The sequence below is a fragment of the Erythrolamprus reginae genome, chromosome 3 (genome assembly GCF_031021105.1).
Source record: "Erythrolamprus reginae isolate rEryReg1 chromosome 3, rEryReg1.hap1, whole genome shotgun sequence".
Taxonomy (NCBI): domain Eukaryota; kingdom Metazoa; phylum Chordata; class Lepidosauria; order Squamata; family Dipsadidae; genus Erythrolamprus; species Erythrolamprus reginae.
In genome coordinates, this window is record NC_091952.1 from 141,013,724 (window position 1) to 141,030,487 (window position 16,764).

The 16,764-nt window shown below is 46.1% G+C and overlaps 1 protein-coding gene and 1 long non-coding RNA gene across 5 annotated transcripts in view; one reads left to right on the plus strand and one right to left on the minus strand.

Annotated features, from left to right (window-relative positions):
• The window catches only part of LOC139164569 (uncharacterized), a 44,514-nt gene extending 40,684 nt beyond the window's left edge, over window positions 1-3,830 (minus strand). The window contains exon 1 of the long non-coding RNA XR_011558640.1: window positions 3,672-3,830. This is a non-coding gene — a long non-coding RNA (uncharacterized lncRNA). The remainder of the gene's footprint in view (window positions 1-3,671) is intronic.
• LOC139164567 (5'-AMP-activated protein kinase subunit beta-2-like) overlaps window positions 1-16,764 on the plus strand; it is a 207,517-nt gene that overhangs the window by 41,653 nt on the left and 149,100 nt on the right. Inside the window, exon 1 of one of the 4 annotated variants that reach the window (XM_070746871.1) lies at window positions 3,846-4,026. The exons of 1 other annotated variant lie outside the window; for it this stretch is intronic. The gene's annotated coding sequence lies outside the window, so the exon portion shown is untranslated. Of the gene's footprint in view, window positions 1-3,845; window positions 4,027-4,159; window positions 4,214-16,764 lie in introns of those variants that run through there. 2 more of the 4 variants (XM_070746868.1, XM_070746870.1) reach the window with 2 other exon arrangements.

Consider the following 16,764-nt stretch of genomic DNA (forward strand, 5'->3'; position numbering starts at 1 on the left):
CCAAGTTTCTGGAGCGAGGAGAAAAGAACCGCTCGAGCTTAAAAAATAAAGAAGGGGGGTTATGGTTGGCGCTCGCTGATTTTATTATTATTATTGTTTGGTGGCTGAGTCTATTGAAGCCTCCCTTGAATGGAAGAGATGGGGAGAAAGAATCCAGCCTTTTCCCATCTACGGGGTTATGTTTTTGTGTGTGCGTGTGTGCGCCCGCGCGCGCCCCGGGCAGCCAAAGAGCCTCTGTTGTTAAACTCTCCCGAGAGCGGAGAGCCTCTTGCAGCAGCTGCCACAGCCACCGGCTTCGGCGCCGCTCGTCCCGCTCATCGCCCGTATCCAGCAGATAGGCTTTGAGTTTTTGGCTGGGGGGGGAGAAGTAGGACCTTCCTAAGTCCCCCCCCCAGTCAAAATCACAAAGCCAGGCAGCCCCCAGCCGCCAAAGGAGCCTCCTCATTCTCCCCGCCCTGTGGAGAAGTGTGGAGGGCTGCGTCACTAAGCTCCACCCCTCCATAACCCCACCCCCATATGACCAAAGCCCCCCCCCACCGGGCCGTAGAAAACTCGTCTAACTTAAAGCCGGTCCCTGGTGCTAAAAAGGTTGGGGACCTCTGCTATAGACCTCAAAGAGGTGTAACTCCATGTTCCAGTGCATTGGAGGTACCTGAGATTCTGCATGGAGGGCCACCATTTCCAGTATTGGGCAATTCCCTTTGGCCTATCATCTGCACCGAGAACCTTCACGAAGCTTCTAGATGTGTTGACAGCCAGCCTGAGGACCTGTTCGCTACACCTGATGGCATACTTGGACGATATCATCATTCTGTCCAGAACCTCAGTGCAAGCACAGAAGGACCTTCGTCTTACTATCAAGGTTCTACAGGCTCATGGCTTCACAATAAGCATCCCCAAGAGCCACCTGAATCTGACTACGTGTCTTCCCCATCTCGGCACTATAATAGACACTTGTGCAGGTGAAGTCTACCTGTCCGAAGAACACAGAGAGAAGATTCAGAACATGGTGTACTATCTTCAACATTGTCAGTGAGTGTCCCTCGCCTTTCTCTCCCAACTGCTGGGGACATTCCTGTCCTGTATAGATATTGTACCCTGGGCCCACCTTCATACCAGGCTGTTACAGTGGTTCCTCCTACTGTTCCAGATAAGTCAGACAAGCCATTCCACTCAGCTTGTTACCATCACGGAGAAGGTAAGAGGTACGAGGCTCCCCATTTCTGAGACAACAGGAGATTGTCATCACGACTGACGTGAGTCTGACAGGTTGGGGTGGTCACTTTGATTCACATGACCCAAGGCCTGTGGACACTGGAGGACCTTGCAGAGGTAAATATCAACCTCCTGGAGCTAAGAGCGGTGTTCCTGGCACTTCAAACCTTCCAGAATCAGGTACAGGGAGGCCACATGCTCATTCTAATGGACAATGTGGCCACTCGCTCCCACATAAATCATCAAGGTGGGATGAGGTAGGGCAGACTGATGCAGCAGACGGAGGCCCTGATCACCTGGGCAGAAGCGAACTTAACCTCACTTCGAGCCAAGCATATCTCGGGCGTTTCCAATGTGCAGGCAGATTGTTTGAGCAAGTCAATGTTCGATGCAGCAGCGTGGCGCCTGTGCACAAAAGTATTCCACGACATCACCGTCAGATTCTGCACACTATTAGTGGACTTGATTGCTATACACCAGAACACACAACTACCCCACTATTTCTCCCGATTCCCATCACCTGGAGCTGAAGACATCAAAGTCTTGAGGGCCAGGTGGCCAGTGGGTCTGTTATATGTTTTCCCTCCCACATGTCACCCAAGGTGACTACCAAGTTGATCTCGGAACAAACGGAAGTCATCTTAGTTCCGCCTCCAAATCAACCTGAAGTACCGAGGTCCAATGGTGTTTTTTGGTGTATAAGATGCACTTTTTTACCTGAAAAAGTGTGTGAAAAACTGGGTTCATTTTATACATTGAATGTTGCATGGCGGGAGTTGGGTGTGGTCAGCACCATTCTTTGTAAGCTGCGCGCGTGAGCGCGTGCGCCAAAATACCCCCCCACGCACCCTTTTCCACGGGCTTGCGCTCCCCATCCCCCTGACAGCCCACGAGGGGGGAGGCCAGCAGTAGAAAGAAAAAAGGGAGCCGCGGCTGCCCGCCTCCCCACGGTGCCTCCGGCCCCCTCTCGGCCCTGCCCCCTGCCCGCCCGATTGGCCCCCTCTCCTCCTCCGCCCTCTCTCTCTTTCTCTTTGTCACTTACTTTCTTGCCTTGCCTCCTGCCTTGGGGCGCGACTTCTCTCGTGGCCATGGCTGCGGATTCTCCTCCTCTTCTCTCCACGCGCTTCGGGAATGCCCGCCCCACTCCTCTCGCAGCCCCTTTGCTGGGAGTGCTTTCGTCCCGGACTTTCAGCAAGGGGGCTGCAGTAGAGGCAGGGCAAGCGTTCCTGAAGCGCTCGGAGAAAGCGCTCTCGCAGCCCCCTCACTGACACAGAGAGAGAGGGTGGGGAGAGAAAGTAAGTGACAAAGAGAGAGAGAGAAAGGGGGGGAGAGATAGCAAGAGAGAGAAGAGAAAGAAAGCAATAGAGAGAGAGAAAGAAAACAAGAGAGAAAGAGAGAGAGAGAGAAGGGGGGAGAGAGCTAGCAAGAGAGGAGAAAGAAAGCAAGAGATAGAAAGAGTGAGAGAGAGAGAAAGCAATAGAGAGAAAGAAAACAAGAGCGAAAGAGAGAGAGAGAGGAAGCAAGAGGGGGAGAGAGAAAGAGAAATGACTCTTGATTTAAAGCATATGGTAAAAAGCACCCAAATAATAACAGAAAAAAACCCCTAGCCGTTTGTGTGTGTGTGTGAACTCTTGAACCATTTCCAATAGCTCGTTATTGGAAATGGTTCAAGAGTTCATACACACACACATACACACACACACAAGGGGGGAGGAGACAGGAATGGAAAAAGAGAAGATAGTAATAATAGTAATAGATTTTGGTTTTGTTTTATTATTAATTTCTTTTAATAAAAAAGAAGGGAAATTTTTTCTTATTTACTTATTTATTTATTTATTTACTTACTTACTTATTTATACTTCTATACCGCCCAGTCCCAAAGGGACTGTCGCTCAGACACTATACTTTTCCGCCCACACTGGAAAAAAATTAGGGAACATTGGTGGTCAGTAGCGGTGACGGCAGCCTTCCTGGCTGAAGCAGCTTCATCGAGCTGAGCCCCCTCCCATTGGATGATTAGGGCTGCTGTGCGGGCCTTCCCCTGCTGGCTGGATATGCAGAGCGCCAAGAAGACGCCTGCTCTTTTCTGCAGCTCCCGCCGCATGCCTCATCTCACCTACCCAGCATATTTTTTGACATTCTGAGTTTTTGCCTGCTAGAAGGGTTTTCGGCTTCTTGCTCTACGCGTTAGGCAGAACAAGAGGATCGGCTGGTTGCTGTACTGCGGTGTTTCCCAACCTTGGCAACTTGAAGATATTTGGACTTCAACTCTCAGAATTCTGGGAGTTGAAGTCCAAATATCTTCAAATTGCCAAGGTTGGGAAACACTGCTTTACTGGATCATTATTTTCCTTCAGTTAAGCCTCTTTGAATTTCCATGCCAGAATTTGCTACTGAAAGATGCTTTTTACCCTGAGCTTCGTATTCTCAATATTTAAACCTTACACCATACTTACCTTTTGCCCGATGATAGCTGGAAAAAAATCAGGACGTCAAACGGCAACCTTCTTTCTTCTTTGGCTACTTTTCTCTGAGATATCTCTGTTTAGTAAGAGGAAGTGCGACGGTTCCCAACACTCTTTTTCTATTGTACTTATCGCCCTTTGAGCCTGCTTTGCCCATGCGTAGAGAAAAAAGACTACCACTTTGCGCACGCGCCGCCCTTCGATTTCTATTTCTGGCCATTTTGGTATCAGGCAGCTGTGAATAAGCAGGAGTCGGTCGGGAGTAATTCTCTTGGTGAGGTACAGTATTTGCCTTGGATAGCGCCCTCCTGCGGAAGGAACCAGCGAGCACAAGGAAGAAACAAGGGTAAAAATTGAACAAATTATCGGTTTTATGGGTGAAAGTCAAGACTAGTGTAGGGAAAGGCAGTTCTCCGCGACAAGCTCGAAAAAGTGGCTGGTGCCTGTTCTCCTGGCTTCGAGTCCCAGAGTGACGTCAATCTAGGAATCTAGCGCCGATTGCCCGTCGCTCATTTGAACGAGTGCGGGTGCTGGTGTGTATGATAGGACACGGAGAACATCTGTGAGCGCTATTTGAATCCCTAAGAGGCGCGCCTTAAATCTCACGAATTTCAGTGGGAATTAAGGCTAGCAACTGCATTCGGTTCCCAAAATGGTCACCGTGAGATCATCCTTGCTTGTCCTCTTCGGAAGGTCGCAGGACTGTGCAAGGGGGTGCTACACTTTGGTGTCATTCCCTAAAAATCGTTTTAGAGAAATATTATGTAATTAAAGAAAGATGCATTCTGGTTTTCTTTTACAAATAGAGTTAGGACAAGAAAAGCCCAGCTTTGTCTGATCAAGGACAGATTTCCAGGAATTTTATCCAAAGTAATAAATAGAATTTGAGATCACATGACTCAGCGGTCTCAAATGGCAATACTGTATAGAAATCTTTATTTATTCCATTCATTTCTTAGCCTTCCTACATCTCATTTATCTTTAGAAAATAATAGCAGAATGGCAGAACCTGTACCGTGTACCGGTACTGTTTATGTCCCTTCAAGGAAAGCCTAAAACATTAAGGAGGGAATTTAATTTAAAAAAATGTATGTAACTGGATGACAAAATTAGAAAAAAAACCTTTTGCAACTTTTTTGATGATTGATATTAATTACTAACAAAATACCACATTTTATTCATGGAAAATTAATTGATACACTATATTGTTTGAATGTATGTTGAGAGAAAAAATATTAACCTCCCCAAAAGTCCTTCCTTCCTCCATCCCTCCATTCATTTCATTCTTTCTCCCTCTTCCCTTCCTTCCTTCCTTCCTTCCTTCCTTCTCTCCTTGTTCCCTCCATTTCTCCTTCCTTCCTTCTTTCCTTCCTTCCTTGTTCCCTCCATTTCTCCTTCCTTCTTTCCTTCCTTGTTCCCTCCATTTCTCCTCCCTCCCTCCTTCCTCTCCATTTCTCTCTTTTTCTCCCTGTTTCCCTTTTCTTTATTTCTCTCCACTTCTCTCTCTCTTTTCCCACTTTTCCCTCTCTCATTCTCTCCCTCCAGGTCTCTCTCATTTCTGCGTACCTTTCCCTCCCCCCTTCTCTCTCTCATTTGTTTCCCTCTTCTCTCATTCTCTCTCTCTCTATTTTTCTCTCATTTCTCTTTCCTTTCTCTCTCATTTCCCTCTATTTTCTCTCCCTTATTCTTTCCCTCCATCATTTTCTCATTTCTCTCTTTTTCCCTTTCTCTCTCTCATTCCCTCCCCCTCTTTCCCCCCCTCTTTACATTGCGCAATTAGCATCAGCATGTAGAGGGGGGGAAGTGCGGGGATGGTGGGCAGGGGCTCCCTGCGCCTCTTCTTTCCAGGGTGGCGCCCCTGCGAGGATCGACAGAGGATCGACAGGGGTGGGGGTGGTCCAGAGAGCCAGAGCAGCCAGGCGGTGCGGGACTCTTACCCACGGGGGTTTCTCCACACCCGACAGCTTGATTGCTGGTTGCAGCTGTCGGGCGGGAAGAAACTGCCTGGTTCCACCATGTGGTGTTTGAAAATGCTGCTGTGTCTCCGAATGAGCATTTTGGGAGGAGGCGGAGGCAAAAGTAGAATGTGGCGGAGGGGGCGGTGAGGGCTGCTGCTGCTCCTGGTTGGGTTTTTTTTCCCCCTCATTGTCGCGGAACCCCTGGCTGGCCCTTGCGGAACCCTTGGGTTCTGCGGAACCCCAGTTGAAAAACACTGCTGTATGTGTTGTATCCTTGTAAATAGTTTGGTTCCGTGTGGAAACGCTGTCTGAGCGAGAATCAGGAAGTCGCTCCTGATTGGCTCAGACGTGGCTGCTCTCTCTCTGGCGGGAACCGCAAATGTATAAAAGAAGCGGTTTCTCCCAGGTAAAGCAGACGGTATCCGCTGAAGTCACTTACCTTACTGAGCTGAAATAAAGGAACCGTTCTCACCTAACCCTGTCTCTGGGTCTACTTCACTGGCGACGACGGACGGAAGAACCACGTGTGCAGAATGAACAACCTACAGATCGGCCGGGCTCCTGAGTTCTTCGACCCGGAGAAATCCTCCTGGGACGCCTACATAGCCAAGTTCGAGATCTTCCTCGAGGCAGCGGGAATAAGGGACGCCGACGCCGAACGAAAGCGGGCCATCTTCCTGAACTACTGCGGTCCAGAAATCTTCGACCTCGCCCAGACACTCACCGATCCGCTGCCAGTCAAATCCGTCGCTTGGGACGTCCTGCAAGCCAAGCTCGCGAGCCATTTCAAGCCAACGAAACCAGCCGTCGTTTTCCGGCACCAATTTTCCAGAATGGGTCAGCTCGAATTGGAATCCATCAATCAATTCGCAACGCGACTTCGAACGGTGCTTGCCAAATGCAAGTTTGATAACCCGGAAGCTCGCCTCACCGATGCCTTAATCTTCGGCATGAGAAATGCCACGGTCAGGAACAAACTCCTCACCGAAGACGAGCCGACCCTACAGGCAGTAATCAAGCTGGCTCAAACCGCAGAGGTCGCCGACGCTGCTGCCAAGGAACTGAAGGAGCACGACAAACGGGAGGTCATCGCCAAGATCGACTCCACGTTTTCCCGCGCCTAGGCCCCAGACGACCTCAGCCCACCAGCTCTCAATGAGGACAGCTGTTTCCTGCTGCAACAGGACCAGCCAAGACATCCCAGGTACCCTCGCCCCGTCGCCCCCTGCGCCGGCTGCCGAGGAAACCATCCGCGCCAACGATGCCCTTTCCGGGACGCCATTTGCCGCCTCTGCAACCGACGCGGCCATATCGCCGAAGCCTGCAGAGCAGCTGTGCCTGAAGAAGCCTTCTCCACCCCGCGTCCTCAGCGTTTCCAGAATCAAACACCTCAACCGCGCGAAAACCGGTCCTTCCGGTTTTCCGGCCGCAAGAACTACCCAACCGCTAACCGCGACTACTCAAGAGGTAACAATCAATTTTCCGTGAATAACACGGCAACAAAAAATGGGGGCAAAATTGTAATTTCCCTGCTTTTGAACAACAAACCATGTTCTATGGAACTTGATACGGGGTCTAAATACACCATTATGCCGTGGGAAAAGTTTAAACTGTATATGCCTAACCTCTCCAAATCTGAGCTAGTACAAACCTCGTTGGTAATTAGAGATTTTCAAGGGGGAATAATTCCTGTTTTAGGCCAAGTGAATGTACCTATCGTGTTTAAAAATGTTAAATGTACCCTACCAATGATTGTTGTTACAGGGGCTAAACACTCCCTCCTGGGGTTGGCTTGGATGGAACCTTTGGGAATTGAGATTTCTGGTATTTGTACTGTTAACTCTGATAGCATGCCTAACTTTTTACAAGAATTCCCAGAAGTGTTTAGCCCCACCTTGGGATCGTATAAAGGGCCCCCTATCTCGTTTTCTATTGACCCCAAGGTCCCGCCTGTACGGCTCAAACCTCGCAGGGTACCCCTTCCGCTCCTCCCCAAACTAGACCTACAGCTGGATAAGCTCATAAGCCAAGGCATTTTAATTCCTGTAGAGCAGGGGCCATGGGAAACACCCATAGTCACGCCTCTGAAACCTGATGGCTCCTTAAGGGTTTGCGCTGACTATAAATCTACGCTCAACAAAGCCCTCCAACATCACCCTTACCCCATTCCTGTGGTACAACAGCTCCTTCACTCCCTGGGGGAAGGAAAAAGGTTCGCAAAAATCGATTTAGCGCAAGCTTACCAGCAGCTCCCTGTCGATGAACCGACAGCACGCGCACAGACAATTGTAACCCACAGGGGTGCCTTTAAATGTACCAGATTACAGTTTGGAGTAAGCATAGCCCCAGGGATATTCCAAAGCATAATGGAACGGTTGTTGTCAGGGATTAAAGGGGCCATTCCCTATTTTGATGACATCTTAATTGCAGGGGAAAACCAAGAGCAGCTCAACAAAAGAATAAGGGAAGTACTTCAGAGACTGCAGGACAAAGGGCTAAGAATCAAACCTGACAAATGTGTGTGGGGAACCAACAGTGTAGAATTCCTAGGTTATAAAATCGATGGGGAAGGTATCCACCCCACTACTGAAAAATTGAGAGCCATTAGAGAAGCCCCAGAACCACAAAATAAGACAGAATTGCAAGCTTTTTTAGGCCTTCTTAACTTTTACTCCGTCTTTTTAAAACAGAAGGCAACAGCAGCAGAGCCTCTACACCGTTTACTCCAGAAAGAAACCCCTTGGACATGGGGGAGAACTGAACACGAAGCCTTTATACAAATAAAACAGTTGCTAACTTCTAAAAGTGTGGTAGTCCAGTATAGTACTTCGCTACCCATCAGGCTTACGTGCGATGCTTCCCCATATGGCGTGGGAGGGGTCTTGGCACACGTTTTGCCAAATAATACAGAGGCCCCAATTGCCTTCTTTTCGAGAACAATGACCAATACTGAGAGGAATTACAGCCAACTCGATAAGGAGGCTCTAGCTTTAGTGGCAGGAGTGAAGAAGTTTCATAATTACCTTTTTGGCAGGAGTTTTGAATTGGTTACCGACCACAAGCCCTTACTAGGCCTCTTAGCCCCCAACAAACCTACTCCCCCATTTATGTCCCCAAGGTTAATCAGATGGGCCCTTTTCCTCTCAGGATACCAGTACGAGCTCATTCATAAAGGGGGTAAAACCATCAACCACGCAGATGGTCTCAGTAGGTGCCCCATAGCAGAGTTAGTAGAGGACCCTGCCCCGTCTGCGGATGTCCTAATGATAGAACTTGAAGACAACCCACTAACCACTGCAAGGGAAGTGGCTGCACACACGCAGCAAGACCCAATCCTAAAAAAGGTGGTAAACTCTGTACTTAAGGGGTGGCAGAACGACTCTGTGGAACCTGAATTGTGTGATTTCAAAACCAAAAGACTAGAATTGTCAAATGTAAAAGGTTGCCTGTTGTGGGGTGATAGAGTAATCATTCCTGAAAGTCTAAAGACCAAAGTACTCAAAATGTTACATGTGGGCCATCCTGGGATTGTCAGGATGAAGGGCCTAGCTAGGGGGCACTTATGGTGGCCAGGGTTGGACACTGATATTGAAAACTGGGTAGCCAAATGTGATCCATGCCAAGAGTCACGGCCTAACCCCCCCAAAACAACTCCAGCAGAGTGGGAACAACCGGCAGGGCCGTGATCCAGTGTCCATATTGATTTTGCAGGGCCAGTGGGGTCACAATACTTTCTAATAGTAGTTGATGCATTTTCCAAGTGGGTGGAAATCATAGCAATGAACAGTATAACTACAAGTGCCACCATTAAGGTTCTGCGCCGTTTGTTTGCCACCCATGGTTGTCCTGATATCTTAGTGTCTGACAATGGGCCCCAATTGACAGCCAGGCAATTTGAATTGTTCTTAGATAATTTAGGAATCAGACATGCGCTCATCTCACCTTACTCACCCTGGGCTAATGGTTTGGCAGAACGTTACGTTCGGGTGGCAAAGGAAGCTTTACGCAGATCAGGCCCTGGAGATGTACAACAGAATTTGGACCAGTTTTTGTTAACCCAGCATATTACTCCAAACTCTCACACGCAGATAAGCCCTGCTGAGATACTGATGGGAAGGAAACTGAGGTCCCCCCTGGATAGGTTACACCCAAGGTTTTGTACCAAAAATCCTATGTATGTGAACCCTGAGAGACAAATGTATTTGGGGCAAAATGTGTTTGTAAAGAATTTTGATGGGGGTGTAAATTGGATGAAGGGAAAAATTGTACAACAGACCGCTCCAAAAACATACATTGTTAAGTTAGAGGATGGTCGAATGTGGAAGCGGCACATTGACCATGTACGTAAGCGCATGGGAAACTCATCTGAACAACCCGCTGAAACAGATTCCCCCACTTTAACAGACTGTAACGCGCAACCCGATTTAATAGACTGGCAAATGGACTTATCGGGTCAGGAAGGATCCTCCAGCGACGCCGAACCATCCTCATCCTCCGAGGTCGGTCTTGTGCCGGTCAGATCAACCCAGCAGGCCGGAGCCCAAACCAGGCCCCAGCCGCACCAGGAAAGTGCAAACGAACCGACCTCCACCGTCGGCAGCGAGGACTCAATTGAACTGCGCAGGTCGGAGCGAGCCTCGCGAAGACCCAGCAGATTGGAGGACTTTGTCACGTGGCTTTCGTGATTGATGTATCCTGACTAAGGAGGGAGGGGTGTTGTATCCTTGTAAATAGTTTGGTTCCGTGTGGAAACGCTGTCTGAGCGAGAATCAGGAAGTCGCTCCTGATTGGCTCAGACGCGGCTGCTCTCTCTCTGGCGGGAACCGCAAATGTATAAAAGAAGCGGTTTCTCCCAGGTAAAGCAGACGGTATCCGCTGAAGTCACTTACCTTACTGAGCTGAAATAAAGGAACCGTTCTCACCTAACCCTGTCTCTGGGTCTACTTCAGTATGAATTCCTTTATTGGGTACATCATATTGGCACAATCAAATGGAAAACCAACTCCAAATGTTTTACATGATTTCAGCATAATTAAAATAGGAAATAACACCCTTCCCAAAAGTCACAGGACATGTTGGCCAATTAGGTTAATTGGTGAGCTTTCCAGGCATTTCTCCCTGTCTCTATCCACCACCTGTAGAGATGACCTTGGTTCCCCTGAGAAAGTTCTATGTTTTGTCTAGCAATGTATTTCATCCCCCTCCCCCTCTGTGGCAGCTGAGGAGTAGAGAAACAGCTTTTGCCAGGTTTGATTTGGATTTTGTCCATTTGATCATTGTTTCTTTAACAGTTTCCTCTTTCATTTTGTATCTCAGTAGAAGTGTAATATTTTACTAATTAATTTTTCCTCTGTTCCTTGTATAATTTTATCCAATTCTTGCTGATCTTTCTGAATTTCATGTAATCTTTTGTCCTCTTTAAATTTGGGCTGGATTTGGGTATATGTCCACCAATCTACTCCTCTGTCTATATCATGTTTCAATTGTTGTTCTGTTTTTTTTTATTTAGTTGTTCATTTAACAAATACTTATATCTAATTATTTTGTCAATGGCTATTAAATTTGGATGTGTCACTGCTTCTATTGATAATACCCACATTGGGATTTTTACTTTCTACAAACTTTAATCTTGACAGCTTTAAGACTTTTGGATTTCAGCTCCCAGAATTCCTCCTCCAGTCATGCTAGCTCAGGAATGGGAATTGAAGTCCACAAGTCTTAAACTTGCCAAGTTTGAATACCCTTGCAGCTCTAATCCCTAACCCAGGGGTCTTCAAACTTGACAGCTTTAAGATTAGTGGATTTCAACTCCCAGAATTCCTCCTCAAGTCAGGCTAGATGGCGTAATTAGAAAGCAAAAACAGTTTTTAGCCTATTTTTTCTACAAAAATTGGATGGGCAAAAGGAAGCCTGCAGAGAACTGGGTGCTGGGGAATGTCAAAAATGCCCACATTTTTTGTGAAAAATGGGCCATTTCCCACCCATTTTTTTCACAAAAATTGAGGCATTTTTGCTTTTCCCCAATGCCAGGTGCTTTCTGCAGGCTTCCCAGACCTTTTGCCCACACCATTTTTGTCCTAGTATTTATAATAGAAGATCCATTAGAAACCACACCAAAATTGATACAAAAAGTAGAGGAATTCAGCAAAGTAGCGGGATAAATAGATAAATAGAAACAAATCTAAACTAATAACCAAAATTCTCACAAAGAGAAAAGATTTAGAAATTGAATTGGAAGAAAAAAATTAAAACTTTTTAAAATCATAGGATGATTTGTAAGGGTGAGATTTGTAAGTTTTTCCAAGTTTCTAAATCTTTTTTTAATTTATAGTAACAATTTGTCATAATTATCTTGCTTAGCAATTTGCTGTGAGGCAAATCCCCAAATATTTTATTTTCTTAGTTACTTGTATTTTTATTTTTTCTTCCAATTCAATTTCCAATTCTTGTCTCTTTGTGAGATTTTTGGTTATTAATTTAGATTTGTTTCTATTTATCTTAAGCCCCGCTATTTTGCCAAATTCCTCCACTTTTGTATCAATTTTGGTATGGTTTCTAATGGGTCTTCTATTATAAATACTAGGTCCCTGATGGTGAATCTATGGCACGCGTGCCACAGTGGCACACAGAGCTATATTGGAGGGTATGCAAAGCGTTGCCCTATGTCAGCTCCTGCACGAATGCGTGCGCTTGCCAGCTGATTTTTGGCTCTTACAAAAAAACATTTCTCCCTCTGGACGCATCTTTGGCTCTTGTCTCCTTCACTTTAAAACATGTTCCTTCCTGCCCGGAGGCAGGGAGCTGCTCTTTCTGTGCCTTTCTGGCTCAGCTTCTGGACTTTTGTAGGCTGAGAAGCACCAGGGTGAGAATTTGGGGAGCTGCCTTGGCCTCCGGGATGGTGGGGGCTGTTGGGGGGGGAGGGAGAGAAAGAGAAAAAGCAGGAGACAGCAGGAGAAGGAAGAAGGTGCTCTGGCCAGCGCTGGGAGACTGCCTGACACACCTACCCACTGGGTCTTCAGGCAGGGGCACTTTCTCCCTTCCCCCCATGGCCCCCACCATCCCGAAGGCTGGTGCAGCTCCACAGATTCTCGCTCTGACACTTCCTAGCCCACAAAAGTCCTGGAGGTGAGCCAGGAAGGTGCAGAAAGAGCAGCTCCCTGCCTCTGGGCAGGAAGGAACATGTTTTAAAACACTGCCACAGCAGCCAAGAGGAGCGTCCCAGTCCCACGGAGGGTACACGTAGCCACCTCCCGCTTACGCTCTCTCTCCTGGCCAAAAGAGTGCCTGCTGCAGAAGGACCAGCTCCTGGCTAGGAGAGCAAGAGCAAGCCACTTTGGCTCTGTCTCCTTCACTCAGCTCCTCCCCCTCCCCGCTTTAAAACACATTCCTGCCTGCCCAGAGGCAGGGAACCGCTTTTTCTGTGCTTTCCCAGTTCAGCTCCAGGACATTTGTGGGCTGGGAAGTGTCAGGGCGGGAACCTATGGAGTTGTGCCGGCCTGCGGGATGGTGGGGGCCATGGGGGGCGAGAGGGAGAGAAAGAAGAAGATTGAAAAGAAGTGAAGCAGCTGGCTGCGGAGCTGCTTGCTTCGGGAAGCAGTCCAATCTTCTTTCTTTCTCTTTCTTCTTGACAGCAGGAGAAGGAAGAAGGTGCTCTGGCCGGCGCTGGGAGACTGCCTGGCACACCCATCCACTGGCTCTTCAGACGGGCACTTTCTCCCTCCCCACACAGCACCCACCATCCCAGAGGCCAGTGCAGCTCCATAGGTTCTTGCCCTGATGTTTCCCAGCCCACAAAGGTCTTGGGAGTGTTTTGTGCATTGGGCGTTGTTTTTTCCACCTACCAGGCTTCAGAATGGCTGTGCGCATATGGGCGGAGGGGTGCGCATGCACAGAGGGAGGGAGGTGGTGTGGGCATGTCACTCATGCTAGCATCCCCCCACCCCACCCCCTTTTTGGCATGTGAACCAAAAAAGGTTTGCCATTACTGTACTAGCAAGAGCTTGGATCTTATATTCTTCCTTTCTGATTTTTTAAGCCTATTACTTCTTGGTCTTCCCTAATTATTAACAGTATTTCTTATGGGTATAAATGTTTATTGTTTTTCCACACCTTACAGAGATTCAAATTCACGTACCTCAAATTAAAATACAATACAATATAATATCAAATGCCAAATTCTTAATCCAATTTTTCTAATCATGTATCCATTTTATTTTGGTACATATCATTCATCCTGTGCTACCTACTTTTCAAATACTATAATCCAGATTTCAGATATTATTCTTCGCCTTCATTTGAATTCAAAGTGCTATTAGCTATCTAAATTTCTCTTGACTATTTGCTGTTTTTCAAAACTATGCCGTAAGTGCTTCAGTTCATTTCTTGCATTCTTACTTAACTCATTCCTGCTTTTTAAACCCTCATTTTATCGTTGCTGCCCTTAACAAAAGAGATTTCCAAATTTACTTCTCTCTGAATCCCAGGAAGGAAAGAAAAAAATACCATTCACATCATGTCTTAATCTAGTTATAACAATATCAATATACATAGGTCATCAGCAAAAGCTTGGATCTTATATTCTTCCTTTCTGACTTTTTAAGCCTGTTACTTCTTGGTCTTCTCTATTTTTAAAAAAAAATGTTTTATTTTAGTTTTTTTATTACATGTAAAAATACATCTATTTACAGATCATTACCCATTTTTGTTATACATTCTTAGTTGTTTTATAGCACATAGATAAAAACAAATAATGGGAAAACAGGGAGCTTACATCAATCTTGGTTAATATGTATTAATAATAAAAAAGAGAGGGAGGAAGAGAAAAGAAGAAAAAAAATTAAACATATACCCCTATTAACCATATGGTGAGATACTCAATTGATTCAGTACAAATGTGATCTGAGGCTTACATTTCTTCTGTCATATATCTTTTTTGAATCCATTTATGCCAATTCTCCCATATTTTAATTGATTCATTTTCTTTTGTTCCCTTAATATCTCTAGTCATCTCATCTAGTTTCGCACATCTGTATATTTTTTCTATGATTTGAGGCTGTGAGGGTATATTTTTGCTTTTCCAAATCTGGGTATAGGCTATTCTAGTAGAAGTAATTATGTGTGTAATTAGATGTTTAGGGTATTTTTTTTCCAGATGCCAAGTAAAAATCCCTCTGGGGTAAATTCTATTTCCTTTTCAGTAATTTCAATTAGCCAGTTGTGTGTGGGCTTCCACATCCATTGTACTTTGGGGCACATCCACCACATGTGGTAAAAAGAGCATATTATTTTACTGCATTTCCAACATGTTGGAGCGTATCTTGGGAACATTTTGGTGATTATTGAGGGAGGCAAATACCATCTATAGAAAATTTTGTAGAAGTTCTCCTTATAAGCCACCAATAGAGTAATTTTGCTGGTAATGTTCCAAGTTTTCTCCCATTCTGCAAAGTGGATGTTTCGGCCTATGTTTTTGGCCCATGCTAACATTGGTTCTTTTACTATTTCTTCCGGATTATCATTTTCCCAAAGGTAATTATATATTTTGTTATATTTTTTTATCTGGACCCAAGAGAATTTTGTCTAGTGGGTTAAAGGATTTTTCTGTACCTACTCCATTTGTATTTTTAGTGTATCTGGATCTGATTTGGGTGTATGTCCACAAGTCCATTTTAATGTGTTGAATTTCCAATTCTTCTCTAGATTTTATTTGTCCATCCGGGTGTAGTATGTCCTTATAGGTTATGGATTTTGTCGGGTCGATTAAAGTGGGGTATATAATAGCCTCCATTGTTGAAAGCCAAAGGGGGATTTTTATATAATACTTCCTTTTAATTTTGTGTCTAAATAAATGGGAGCTGTTTGAAATAGATACAAATACTTCGGGACAATATTCATTTTAATTGCCGTGATTCTTCATAGAAACGGTGGAAGTGATGTGCCGGTGCCTGGAGGCTGTTGGGGCCTGGATGGGTGTCAACAGACTCAAACTCAACCCGGATAAGACGGAGTGGCTGTGGGTTTTGCCTCCCAAGGACAACTCCATCTGTCCGTCCATTACCCTGGGGGGGGAATTATTGACCCCCTCAGAGAGGGTCCGCAACTTGGGCGTCCTCCTCGATCCACAGCTCACATTAGAACAACATCTCGCAGCTGTGGCGAGGGGAACGTTTGCCCAGGTTCGCCTGGTGCACCAGTTGCGGCCCTATCTGGACCGGGACTCACTGCTCACAGTCACTCATGCCCTCATCACCTCGAGGTTCGACTACTGTAATGCTCTCTACATGGGGCTACCTTTGAAAAGTGTTCGGAAACTCCAGATCGTGCAGAATGCAGCTGCGAGAGCAGTCATGGGCTTACCCAGGTATGCCCATGTTTCACCATCACTCCGCAGTCTGCACTGGCTGCCGATCAGTTTCCGGTCACAATTCAAAGTGTTGGTTATGACCTTTAAAGCCCTTCATGGCACTGGACCAGAATATCTCCGAGACCGCCGCCTGCCGCACGAATCCCAGCGACCAATTAGGTCCCACAGAGTGGGCCTTCTCCGGGTCCCGTCAACTAAGCAATGTCAGTTGGCGGGCCCCAGGGGAAGAGCCTTCTCTGTGGCGGCACCGGCCCTCTGGAACCAACTCCCCCCGGAGATTAGAACTGCCCCTACTCTTCCTGCCTTCCGCAAACTTCTTAAAACCCACCTTTGCCGTCAGGCATGGGGGAATTGAAACATCCCCCCCCCTGGGCACGTTGAATTTATATATGGTATGCTTGTGTGTGAGTCTGTTAGTTTGTGGGGTTTTTTAAATCTTTAAAATTTTAAATTGTTGATTACTTATGATTTGTCTTTTACATGTTGTTAGCCGCCCCGAGTCTTCGGAGAGGGGCGGCATACAAATCCAAGTAATAAATAAATAATAATAAAAAGATAATTGAAGATTTCCCCATTTTTCTAAATTTTTCTTTGTCTCTATGGTTAGTTTGTCGTAATTGTCTTTTTTGATCGATGAAACTTTATTTGTTAATTTAAGCCCAAATATTTAATATTTTTTGTTACTTGCAAATTTAACATTTTTTCCAATTCGGTATTATCTTTTGGGGCCATGTTTTTAGTCATAATTTTATTTTTTTGTTTA